Genomic DNA, 12,929 nt, shown 5'->3' with positions numbered 1-12,929 from the left:
GAACCTCTTTCCTTCCCTTCATGGTCACATTTCTCAGTCTGTCATTGCTGTCTTCCTTTCCTCACCGCAGTTCCCAGCCCACTTTGGGTTCTGTGCTCTCATTTAAGATGCAAGGACAAGGGTATCTCAAATCCATTGATACTTTCAGTTCTCACTTGCCTGACTTCTCAGTAGCTTACATGACACAATTGACCAGACCCTTGAAACACCTGTTTCTTGACTTTGACATTCTGCTCCTGGTTTTTTCACTGTCTATCTGCTTCTCAGTTTTCTTAGCTGGTGTGTCTTTGGCTGACTCTTGTCTTCTGTACAAAAACTTGGAACTTCCATTGACTATTCATGACGTGAGTGAAAATGTCAATGTTAGTGATACCATTGATTAAAACTAAACATCTTTAAAGACAAAAAAAAAAAAACAAAAAAACAAAACACTAGAACCGATCAATGAAACCAGGAGCTGGTTTTTTGAAAAAAAAAAATCAATAAAATTGATAAACTTTTAGCAATACCTATGAAGAAAAAAAGAGAAAGGGCCCAAATAAATAAAATCACAAGTGGGAGAGGAGAAATAAAAACCAACACCACAGGGACGCCGGGTGGCTGAGTCAGTTAAGTGTCTGCCTTCAGCTCAGGTCAGGATCCTGGGATCAAGTCCCACATCAGGCTCCTTGCTCAGTGGGGAGCCTGCTTCTCCCTCTGCCTGCCACTACTCCTGCTTGTGTTTCCTCTCTCTCTCTCTCCCTCTCTCTTTCTTACACTTTCTCTGTCTCTCTGACAAATGAATAAAATCTTTAAAAAACACACACACAGGGGCACCTGCGTGGCTCAGTGGTTAAGCCGCTGCCTTCGGCTCAGGTCATGATCTCAGGGTCCTGGGATCAAGTCCCGCATCGGGCTCTCTGCTCAGCAGGGAGCCTGCTTCCCTCTCTCTCTCTCTCTCTCTCTGCCTGCCTCTCTGTCTACTTGTGATCTCTCTCTGTCAAATAAATAAATAAAATCTTTAAAAAAAAAACACACACACAGAAAATACAAACAATTGTAATACAAACAATTATAAGAAAATATTATGAAAAACTATCTGCCAACAAATTGGACAACCTAGAAGAAAGGAATACATTCCTGAAACATAAACTACCAAAACTGAAACAAGAAGAAACCAAAAATTTGAACTGACCAATTACCAGCAATGAAGTTGAATCAGTAATCAAAAAAACTCCCAATTAACAAAAGTCCAGGACCAGATGACTTCACAGGTGAATTCTACCAAACATTTTTTTTAAGATTTTATTTATTTATTTATTTGAGAGAGAGAATGAGAGGGGAGAAGGTCAGAGGGAGAAACAGACCCCTCATGGAGCCGGGAGCCGGTATGGTACTTGATCCCAAGACTCTGGGATCATGACCTGAGCTGAAGGCAGTCACTTAACCAACTGAGCCAAGCAGGTGCCCTCTATCAAATATTAAAGAAGAGTTCATACCTACTCTTCTCAAACTATTACAAAACAAACAAACAAACAAACAAACAAAAAACAGAAAACAGAAAAGGAAGGACAACTTCCAAATTCATTCTAGGAGGCCAGGATTACCCTGATACCAAAGCCAGATAAAGATGCCACAAAAGGGGCACCTGGGTGGCTCAGTGGGTTAAGGCCTTTGCCTTCGGCTCAGGTCATGATCTCAGGGTCCTGGGATCGAGCCCCACATCGGGCTCTCTGCTTGGCAGGGAGCCTGCTTCCTTCTCTCTCTCTCTCTGCCTGCCTCTCTGCCTACTTGTGATCTGTCAAATAAATAAACAAAAATCTTAAAAAAAAAAAAAAAAAGAAAGAAAGAAAGAAAACTATAGTCAGTATCTCCAATGCACACAAATGCAAAATTCCTCAACAAAGTGTCAGCAAACCAAATACCACAGTACATTCAAAAAAACATTCACCGCAATCAAGTGGGATATATTCCTGGGTTGCAAGAATGGTTTAATATTCACAAATTAATCAACATGATACATCATATCAATAAGAGAAAAGATAAGAACCATATGAGCAATTTCGATAAACACAGAAAAAGCATTTGACAAAGCACATCGATTCATGATAAAAAAAAAAACCTCAACAAAGCAGGTTTAGAGAGAACATACCTCAACATAATAAAGGCCATCTATGAAAAACCCACAGCTAACATCATCCTTAATGCGGAAAAACTGAGGAGGGCCTTTTCCCAAAGGTCAGGAATAAGACAAAGATATCCACTTTCACCATTTTTATTCAGCATCACACTGGAAGCCTAGTCACAGCAAACAGAAAAAAATAGAAGGCATTCAAATCAACAAGGAAGAAATCAAACTTCAACTATTTATAGATAACATGATACTCTATGGAGAAAACCTGACAGACTCCATCAAGAACTGCTAGAACTGATAAATTCAGTAAAGTTGCAAGATTAAAAAAAAAAATCAATGTACAGGAACCTGCTTCATTCCTATATACCAATAATGAAGCAGAGGAAAGAAAAATTAAGAAAATAATCCAGGGGTGCCTGGGTGGCTCAGTGGTTTAAGCCTCTACTTTCAGCTCAGGTCGTAATCTCGGGGTCCTGGGATCGAGCCCCGCATTGGGCTCTCAGCTCAGCAGGGAGCCTGCTTCCCCCTCTCTCTGCCTGCCTCTCTGCCTATTTGTGATCTCTGTCAAATAAATTTTAAAAATCTCTTTTTAAAAACTTAAATTTACAATTGCACCAAAAATACGATATCTAGGAATAAACCTAACCAAAGAGATAAAAGACCTGTACTCTGAAACCTATAAAACACTTATGAAAGAAATAGAAGAGGACATGAAGAAATGGAAAGACATTCCACGCCCATGGATTGGCAGAACAAACACTGTTAAAATGTCTATACTACTCAAACCATTCTACACATTCAAGGAAATGTCTACCAAAATGTCAACAGCATTTTTCACGGCATTTTTCCACAGAATTAGAACACTCAATCCTTAAATCTGTATGGAACCACAAAAGACGCCAAATAGTCAAAACAATCTTGAAAAAGAAAAGCAAATCTAGAGGCATCACAATTCTGGACTTCAAGTTCTATTACAAAGCTATAGTGATCAAGACAGTATGATACTGACAAAAAAACAGATATGTAGATCAATAGAGCAGAAAACAAAATCCAGAAATAATCCAGAAATTAAGACCTGAAACAAACCCACAATTATATGGTCGATTGATCTTCAACAACGGAGGCAGGAATATGCAATGGGAAAAAGACAGTCTCTTTAACAAATGGTGTGGGGGGAGTTGGGGGGACTGAACAGCAACATGCAAACGAATGACTGGAGCACTTTCTCACATCACACACAAAAATAAACTCAGTATGAATTAAAGACCCAAATGTAAAAGCTGAAACCATAAAAATTGTAGGAGACAGCACAGGCAGCAATTTCTCTGACATCAGCCATATCAAGATTTTTTAGATATGTTTCCTGAGGCAAAGAAAACAAAAGCAAAAAACAAACTAAGGACTACATCAAAATAAAAAGATTCAGCACAAAAGAAGAAAACTAGCAGCAAACCTAAAAGACAACCTATGGAATGGGAAAAGATATTTGCAAATAACATCTCTGATAAAGAATTAGTATCCAAAATAAATAAAGAACTGATACAACTCCACACAAAATAGGAAACAAATCCAATTAAAAAATGGGCAGAAGGCATGAGCAAACATTTCTCCAAAAAAGACATACAGATGGCCAACAGACACATGAAAAAATGTTCAACATCACTCATCGTTAGGGAGATGCAAATCAAAACTACGAGGAGATACCACCTCATACTTGTCAGAATGGCTAAAATCAAAAACCCAAGAAACAATAAGTGTTGGGGAAGGATGTGGAGAAAAAGGAACATAGATTTTGTTTAGGGTGGATACAAATTGGTGCAGCCACTATGGAAAACATTATGGCATTTCCTCAAAAAATTGTAACTAGAACTACCCTATAATCCAGCAATCCCACTACTGGGCACTTACCCAAATACAAAAACACTAATTTGAAAAGACATATGCACTCCTATGTTTACTGCCGCATTATTTACAACAGCCAAAATATGGAAACAGCCCAAGTGTCCATCAACGGATGAATGGGTAAAGAAGAGGAGATGTACATATATATAACAATTATTATTCAGCCATAAAAAAGAATGAAATATTGCCATTTGCAGTAATGTGGATGGCCAAGTGAAATCAGAGAAAGACAAATACTGTATGATTTCACTCTAGGTGGAACTTAAGAAACAAAACAAATGAATATAAGGAAAAAAAGAGATAAACCAAGAAACAGACTCTTAACTACAGAAAACTGATGGTTAGCAGAGGGGAGGTGGTAGTGGGGGGTGAAATGGGTGATGGGGATTAAAGAGGACACTTATCATGATGAGTCATATACAGAATTACTGAATCACTATATTGCAACTGAAACTAATATGTAACACTGTATATTAATATATACACTGTATATATTAATATATATATACAGTGTAATATATAACACTGTATACCGGAATTAAAATTTTAAAACTTAATAAAGTCAGGGCACCTATCTAGCTCAATTGAAGGGACTCTTGATTTGGGGGCCATGAGTTCAAGTCCCACTTGGGGTGTAGAGATTACTTAAACTTTACAAAACTTTAAAATAAAAAAACAATTGGGAAGGAGCACCTGTGTGGCTCAGTCATTAAGCATCTGCCTTCAGCTCAGGTCATGATCCCAGGGTCCTAGGATTGAGCCCCGCATCGGGCTCCCTACTCGGCGGGAAGCTTGCTTCCCCCTCTCCCACTCCCCCTGCTTGTGGCTCCTCTCTCACTGTGTCTCTGTCAAATAAATAAGTAAAATCTTTTTTAAAAAATAGGGAAAAATATTTCTGGGAAACTGCATATCCTCATGCAAAAAAAAAAAAATGAAGCTGGATCTTTGCCTTACATCATACATTAAAAGTAACTCAAAAAACTATAAAACCTCTCAAAGAAACCATAGGCAGAAACGTTTTGTAACAATGGATTTGGCACTGATTTCTTGGTTCTAACACCAAAAACAGAGAAACAAAACACAAATAGGTAGACTTAAACTTAGAAACTTTTGTGTAAGATATACTGTTAAGAGAGTGCAGAGAAAACCCACAAAATAGATAATACCTGCAAATCATTTTCCTCTGATATGGGACTAATATCCAGAATAAATTTTTTTTTAATTCCTACAACTCAATAAAATGGCCAGTTAAAAAATGGGCAAAGGACTTGAAAACATGTTTCTGCAAAGGAGATACAAAAATGGCCACTAAGCATATAGAAAGATGCTCAACATCTCTAGGAAAAGCAAATCTAAACCAAAATGAGATATCACTTCACACCCACTAGGATGATAATAATTTTTAAAAGGTTTTTTTAAGTAAGCACTGATGAGGAAAGGAACAATTTGCGTTCTAAATAAAAGCTGTTCAAGTCATGGGGCGCCTGGGTGACTCAGCTGGTTGAGCAGCTGGTTCTTGCTTTTGGCTCAGGTCATGATCTCAGGGTCATGAGATCGAGCCCCACCCTGGGCTCCACGCTCAGTGCAGAGTCTGCTGGAGATTCTCTCTCTCTGCGCCTCCCTCTGCACATGTGTGCCTGCCTAAATAAATAAATAAAATCCTAAAAAAAAAAAAAAGGGAGTTAGTGAAGTAAAGTGAGCCTCTGGAAAGGGACAGATGGAAGGAGAATCTAAAAATGTTTAGAAGAACTGAGTACATTTTCAGTCCACATTCTCTAATACTCCATCTTCAAAGGGGAGCCTCTGGGCATTGCTCGTGGGAACGTAAAATGGTGCAGCCTCTGCAGAAAATAGTATAGAGTTTCCTTAAAACGTCAGAATTACCATATACACAAAAGACTTAGAAGCTGGGACTCAAGTAGCATTATTTACAATAGCCAACAAATGCAAACAACCCAGATGTCTGCCAACAGATGAATGGATAAACAAAATGGATGTGATGATATAATGTACAATAGAATATTATTCAGGCTTAAAAAGGAAAGAAACTGCAACAACCTGGAAGACATTATGCAAAGTGAATAAGCTGACTATAAAGGACAAATATTGTATGGTTCCACTTACATGGTACCTAGAATAGGCAAATTCATAGAAAAGATAAATAGAGGTCACCCAGAGCTAGCAGGAGGGGAGAGTGGGGAGCTACCGTTTAACAGGAAGAGCTTCTGTTTAGGAAAAGTTTAGAAAATGGATCACGGCAACGACTGCACATACTGTGAATAAACTTAATGGCACTGACTTGTACATTTAAAGATTGATTCAGGGGCACCTGGGTGGCTCAGTTGTTAAGCGTGTGCCTTCGGCTTGGGTCATGATCTCAGAGTCCTGGGATCGAACCCCACATCGGGCTCCCTACTCTGTGGGAAGCCTGTTTCTCCCTCTCCCACTCCCCCGGCTTGTGTTCCCTTGTTTTTAAGATTAAATAAAATCTTAAAAAAAAAAAAGATTGGTTCAAGTGGTTAAATTTGTATCACATTAAAAAAACCAAAACAACAGATCTCTAAGAAAAGCATGCATATTTTCTTATTTTAGTGATGTATTCTCTTTTTTTAAAAGATTTTATTTATTTATTTGACAGAGAGGGAGAGATTACAAGTTGGCAGAGAGGCAGGCAGAGAGGGGGGAAGCAGGCTCCCCGCTGAGCGGGCTTGATCCCAGGATCCCGGGATCATGACCCAAGCTGAAGGCAGAGGCTTTAACCCACTGAGCCACCCGGGCGACCCTCTAGTGACGTATTCTTAAGCATTTTAGAGTATGTGACCTCAAAATATAGTCGACTCTTCAAAATGGTTGTCGATTCTCCTTCCTTCTGTCCAGAGTCTCAGCCTAGTTGACCAACCTCCACTTAGAGCAGCACAGTTCTTTCTTTTCTTAGAACTTATCATTGCTACAACCATCATCTAAACTAGGAGTCAGCAAACCACAGCCCTGTGTTTTTTCACAGCTTATAAGATCAATGTTTACATTTTTAAGTAGTTGAAAAAAATTAAGAAAAATATTTTAGGATACATAGGAGCATCTGTAATTTTAATTGCAGAGTGATAATAAAATGTCGTCGGAACACGGCCACACAGAGGATGTGGCCTGCAAAACCTAAAACAGTCTCTCGTGGCTCTTTCCAGAAAAGCTTTGCCAGTCCCGGGTCTAAAGGATCAGCTCAGAAAAGGCCCAACTTCAGTGTCAAACCACACCCAACTTGCCTCCGAGCAAAAAACAACACTCACTTCTTTAAAGTTCTGATGAACGTGGCCATTCTCACACTGGACTGGCCTTTATTTTCACGAATCAAGTTGAGGTCATTGACTTCAGAGAGAAGCAGAAAGTTATTTTGAAGTTGATGGGTGTAAGAAATTGGGGAGAAGAGAGATTGTCATATTTGAAGAGGTGAATGATGGTGGCAGAAAACACTAGCTACCTACCCCAGGATCTGTATTCCCCTTCTCTGGTGGCAATAGACTCCCCCATTTTTAGCTGGGGCAGCTAGGAAGTCTTGTAGGATATGGCTGTGAGGACTCCACAAAGAGTACCATTCTTTGATTTGGGGTTAGGAGAGACCATTCCTTCCTGCTCCTAGAATATGGATATAATGGCTGGAAGTGCAACAGCCATCTTGGATCATGAGGCAAAGTACTAGAGAGGGCAAGTCAGCAAGAGAGAAAGAGCGGGAGTCCCTGACATTGTGAGCTTCCCTATCAGCCCTGGGGCTGTCTTCAGTGAAAGAAAAACTTTTCTCCTGTGTAAGCCACTGTTATTTTAGGTTTTCTACACATGCAGTCAAACCTTATCTTTAATACCAAAGCAGTGTAAAAAAATAATAAAAAACACACAATTGAGAATGGGATTTAAGACAAACATAGGGCCTATTGGGAATAGCTAAAGCAGGGTGGGGGGAGGCAGATGGCCCATTTGATCAGGGCCTTACATTAACAAAAAGTGAAAAAAAAAAAAAGAGGCATGTCTCATATTGTTAGTGGTCTGCAATGTGTAAGCACAGGCTTGTATGCTGTTACAAAAACTCAGAAAAGATACGTAAGAGATCAAGAGCAGTGGTTGTCTTTGGTAAAGAAACCTGGGGGACTATTTGACCCCTTTAACTTCGAACTTAACATTTCCTTTAAAAGTTGTTTCTTGCTGGGGCGCTTGGGTGCCTCAGTTGGTTAAGTATCCAACCCTTGATCTCAGTGCAGGTCTTGATCTTAGGGTTGGTAGTGAGTTCAAGCTCTGCTATGGGCTCCACGCTGGACGTGGATCCTACATTATAAAGGGAGGAGTGGTGTGCAGGCATTTGGGTGGCCCAGTCAATTAAGCATCAGAGTCAGCGTTTTGGCTCAGGTCATGATCTCATGGGTCGGCCTGACACCTGGCTTGGCAGTGGTTTCTGTTCTATTTCTGCCCCTCCCCTGGTTCATGCACTCTCTCTAATAAATAAATAAATAAAATCTAATAAAAAAATTCTTGCTGAAATAAAAATAATAAAGTATAGTACAAATGCTCCAAATTCAAGCCCAAATTCTATGTAAAGCTTAAAAGAGTGCTGATGAAAGGCTGGGGACCGTCCTTTGTATTTTAACGTGGATCAGTTTAGTCAGATTGCTTTCTATCAATAGACAATTTATTCATTTATTCAAATACTTACGAAGACCCTACCATGTGCCACTGTCCTAATGTCCTAATGTCCCACTGGCATACAAAAATCCAACAACTAAAATCCAAACTGCAAACAGCAAAAGGGAGGATTGAAGTCAGGAAAGGAAAGAGAAGCAATCATGAAGTGTGGAACACAGGGGCAGCAGTCTCCATGGTGGTCTTCCGCCAGCCACAGGACGCTGAAGTCTTGAGAACTGGGGAAGTAGAAAGCCAAAAAGTGGAAGAGAGCCAAAAGAGGGAGAAACTTTCCCTAAGTCTCACATCCAATTTCAGATGCCAGCAAGCCGACCTTTCACCTCGTGTCAGACTATCACTCCACTCCCACTCAGCCCATCCGGGATGTCACGGGGAAGAACAGGACAAATCAAGAAGCGGGGGTGGAGTGAGGAGAAAGAAAACTGGCACAGCCACTGTGGAAAACAGTATGGAGTTTCCTCAAAAAATTAAAAATAGAACTACCCTATGATCCAGCAACCCCACTTCAAGGTACATACCCAAAGGAAATGAAAACAGGATCTTAAAGAGATTATCTAAACTCCCACGTTCACTACAGCATTATTCACAATAGCCAAGATATAAAAATTTCCTAAGTGCCGATCGACAGATGAATCGATAAAGAAAATATGAATATATATATATATGTATATGTACCCGCACACAATGAAATATTATTCAGCCGCCAGAAAGAAGGAAAACATATGATTTTCAATAATATGGATGAAGCTTGAAGGCATTATGCTTAGTGAAATAAGCCAAAGACAAATACTCTGCAGTATCACTTATATGTGAAACGAACAAACAAACAAGTCTAACTCAGAAAAACAGAGTAGAAAAGTGGTTTCCAGGGACGGAGGTGGGAAAAATAGGGACGGGTTGGTAAAAGGACACAAACTTTCAGCTACGAGAAGGAGGTGGTCTGGGATCTAAGGTAGAACACGGGGACTAACAGTTGATAATACTGTATGATAGAATTGAAATTTGCTCCGAGTAGAACTGAAACCACACACACACACTCACACACACACAAATGTGAGGTGATAGAAGTTAACTAAGGGGAGAAATCCATTCACGATGTTTACCAAAGCATCATGATGTACACTTTAAATATCCTACAGTTTTGTCAATTATACTTCAATAAAGCTGGGAAGGGAAAAAAAAAAATTTCCCACACATGGTGGGGAAAAAAGGGGGAATGGTTTGCTCCAGCCACTGTTGGGGGCTTTTTCAAGGACAGGCACGTATTCTAGGAGCCCTTTTGAGCATTCATGCAACTTAGCAACTCAGCTAAGACAATGCCGACCACGGCACGAAAATTTATTAATACCCAAACTGAAAGCAATTCATCACCCAGCTAACTGGTGGATCAATTTAGTCGAAATGGCCAAATTCACTCACGTACGCAGCCAACCATTATTTCCAAACAAAAATCCATATTCCGCCTTCAAATAAACGGCAATGCCTCCTTTTAATCAGTGCCACGGCAGCACTGGCAGACAGAATGGACTTTCTACAGCCTCTAAATTTCCCTGAGAGTAAAAGCCTGATGCTGACAAGATGGTTATTTTCCGTATCTATGGGCAAAAAATAATCATCTTTAAAGACTTTTTTAATTCTACCACATTTTAAAATTAAAAGAGAAAAAAAAAAAAGGCAGAGAGGGGTAAGGTCCAAAAAGGATTTTCAGAATTCAGTCACCCCAAACCGTCCCTGCGGAAAACTCTCCAAGATGCTGTTGGTTTTTCTTACAGGGAGACAGGCCACTTCTGAGATTACGGCTTCGGCTGAAACTAAAAACTCAACTAGGAATACCCAGAGATACAGCAGTGATGACATAAACAGCCTAAAAAAGCAGCCCCCAGTTATAAAATGTGACAAGTGGGGGGAGGGGCACTGCAGATGCTTTTTTGGCTCTGTGCGAACTCCTGAGACCCCAGGTGGAAAGTGTGAAGTAAGAGAAGCAATTTGGTATTTAAATCTGCGAGGAGAGCAGTACACAGAATGAAATGGAACAAACATGAGGGAAAATGGAGATTTCTTGTGGTGTTATTCCCCAAGTGGAAGCTCTCTGCCTACTAAAACAGCTGTGAGAAACCCCGACGTGCTTACACTCTTTCATTACCGAAGTCAGTCAGATTTTCCTTTACTCATGCAATTTCCATCACCTCAAAAAATAATACTCTCTCCGAAGAAGTACAGTCCATTAAAGCTTTTGTTTTTGTTTTAAATAAACAAACATTATTCACCATTAAAAAAAAATCTTAGATGAAGGTGAAGTTCATGGGCACTGTTATGCACTTTCCTCTTGGGGGGCAGGGGTAGCCTAAGGGCTTCACTGACTCTGAAGACATCCTCAGGCAGCCCAGCACCTTGCTCTGGGGAGAGGCAGCCCGGACACTATCAGGACTGGAACCCACATTTCCCGTCTGCCTATGAGTCAGTCTTTCCATCAAGCTCTCTTCTGATGGGAAATAAAGATCATCCAGGCACTGCTCGCTGTTTTGGTTTGTTTTCCACACCTCTGGTCCTACTAGACAAACACAGCATTTAGCCAGGTTTCACAAAAACTCCTGCACACCCTAATCTTTGAGAATGTGGCCAGGAAGATGGGAGCAAATGGATTCTGAGCACCCAAAACACTGAAGCTGTCACTTATCTGCTATTACCCCGTAAGTGCAGACCCTTTTCTTTACTCCTTTATGTGTATCTGGTTAGGTAGCTCTCCAGAATAGAAGCAGTTGATAAATATCGGGGTTAAAAAAAAAAAAAAAGGCAATTCCAGGCAGCACACTGACTGTGAGGACAACATTTCAGGGGCCACTGGGTGGTTCAATGGGTTAAGCACTCCCCTCTTGGTTTCAGCTCAGGTCCCGATCTCAGGGTTGTGAGCTCGAGCCCCACATCAGGGCTCCAGCTAAGCACAGAACCTGTGTAAGACTCTCTCTCCCTCTCCCTCTCCCTCTGCTTCTCCCCACTGCTCGCTCATGCTCTCTGTCTCTAAAATAAGTAAATCTTAAAAAAAAAAAACACTTAAGACAGTTCCATATTTCTTTTTCTTTTTTTTAGCATTTTTTTAAAGATTTTATTTATTTGACAGAGATCACAAGTAGGCAGAGAGGCAGGCAGAGAGAGAGAGAAAGGGAAGCAGGCTCCCCACCAAGCAGAGAGCCCGATGCGGGGCTCGATCCCAGGAGATCACGACCTGAGCCGAAGGCAGAGGCCCTAACCCACTGAGCCATCCAGGCGCCCCGACAGGTCCATATTTCTGTCAGTGGAAAAAAAAAATAGTGTATTAAAGAAATCAAGATAATATATAGCAGCATTGTAGGAAATTTTCTTTCCAAGTGATTTACCTGAGCAGTGAAATGGGAAATCCTTTCTCAATATAACTGCATAAAGGAAACTTAAGTTTATGATTATCTACAAGATACTGAACTATCAACCACATACCAAGGCTCTAGGCTAAATACTTTACCTACATTATCTCATACTATCTCAATCTTTATACTATCTTCACTTTACTCACTTTAACATGAAGGAACTAAGACATAAAAGGCTAAAAAAAAAAAAAAAAATCAGGTCTAACCCCAGAATCTCTAACCTAGTCACTACATTATGGTGTCCTGCATTGCTTTCTAATTGTCTTATTCCATACTCCAATTGCATGGATTTTAAACTCCTTAAAAACAGGGATTAAGTCTTCCACTTACAATAACACCAGGAAATCTAAGCAGCGTTCAGAGCATTAAAAAGCCATTGAAATACATGCTGACTAGACAGCACTACCAAATAACTTCTTTTTAACTATCCTATTTCTCCAAACCCTATAAAACTACTTAATGAGGCATTTGAGCCCATTGCCACCCTCTCTCGTGGGAGAGGCAAAAACCGGTTCAACCTCAGGGTCACTTCCTTCCCTTCTGCGCTAGGAACCCCAGGGCCATGGGTGATGTTCTCAACAAAGTACAACAGGAGACACACCTTGGAGCTCATGGAGATGCCCTCTTGACTGCATGGAATATGTTTAAAAAAAAAAAAAAGTTACCCAAGATTTTGCCTAACAAGCCTTAAATTTCTTGTGTGCCCAGAGTTTAGACAGATTTTAAGACCCAAGGCTGAGTCAATATTTCTTACCATAAACAACCTAGTGCGACCTAAATCCTATCTAAAATAGGACTGTTTTGTTTAAATATGCAGTGACTCCTGAACA

Source organism: Meles meles, chromosome 11, assembly GCF_922984935.1.
Source record: "Meles meles chromosome 11, mMelMel3.1 paternal haplotype, whole genome shotgun sequence".
Lineage (NCBI taxonomy): Eukaryota > Metazoa > Chordata > Mammalia > Carnivora > Mustelidae > Meles > Meles meles.
The sequence above is the reverse complement of the archived record's forward strand: the minus strand, read 5'-3'. Positions refer to the sequence as shown.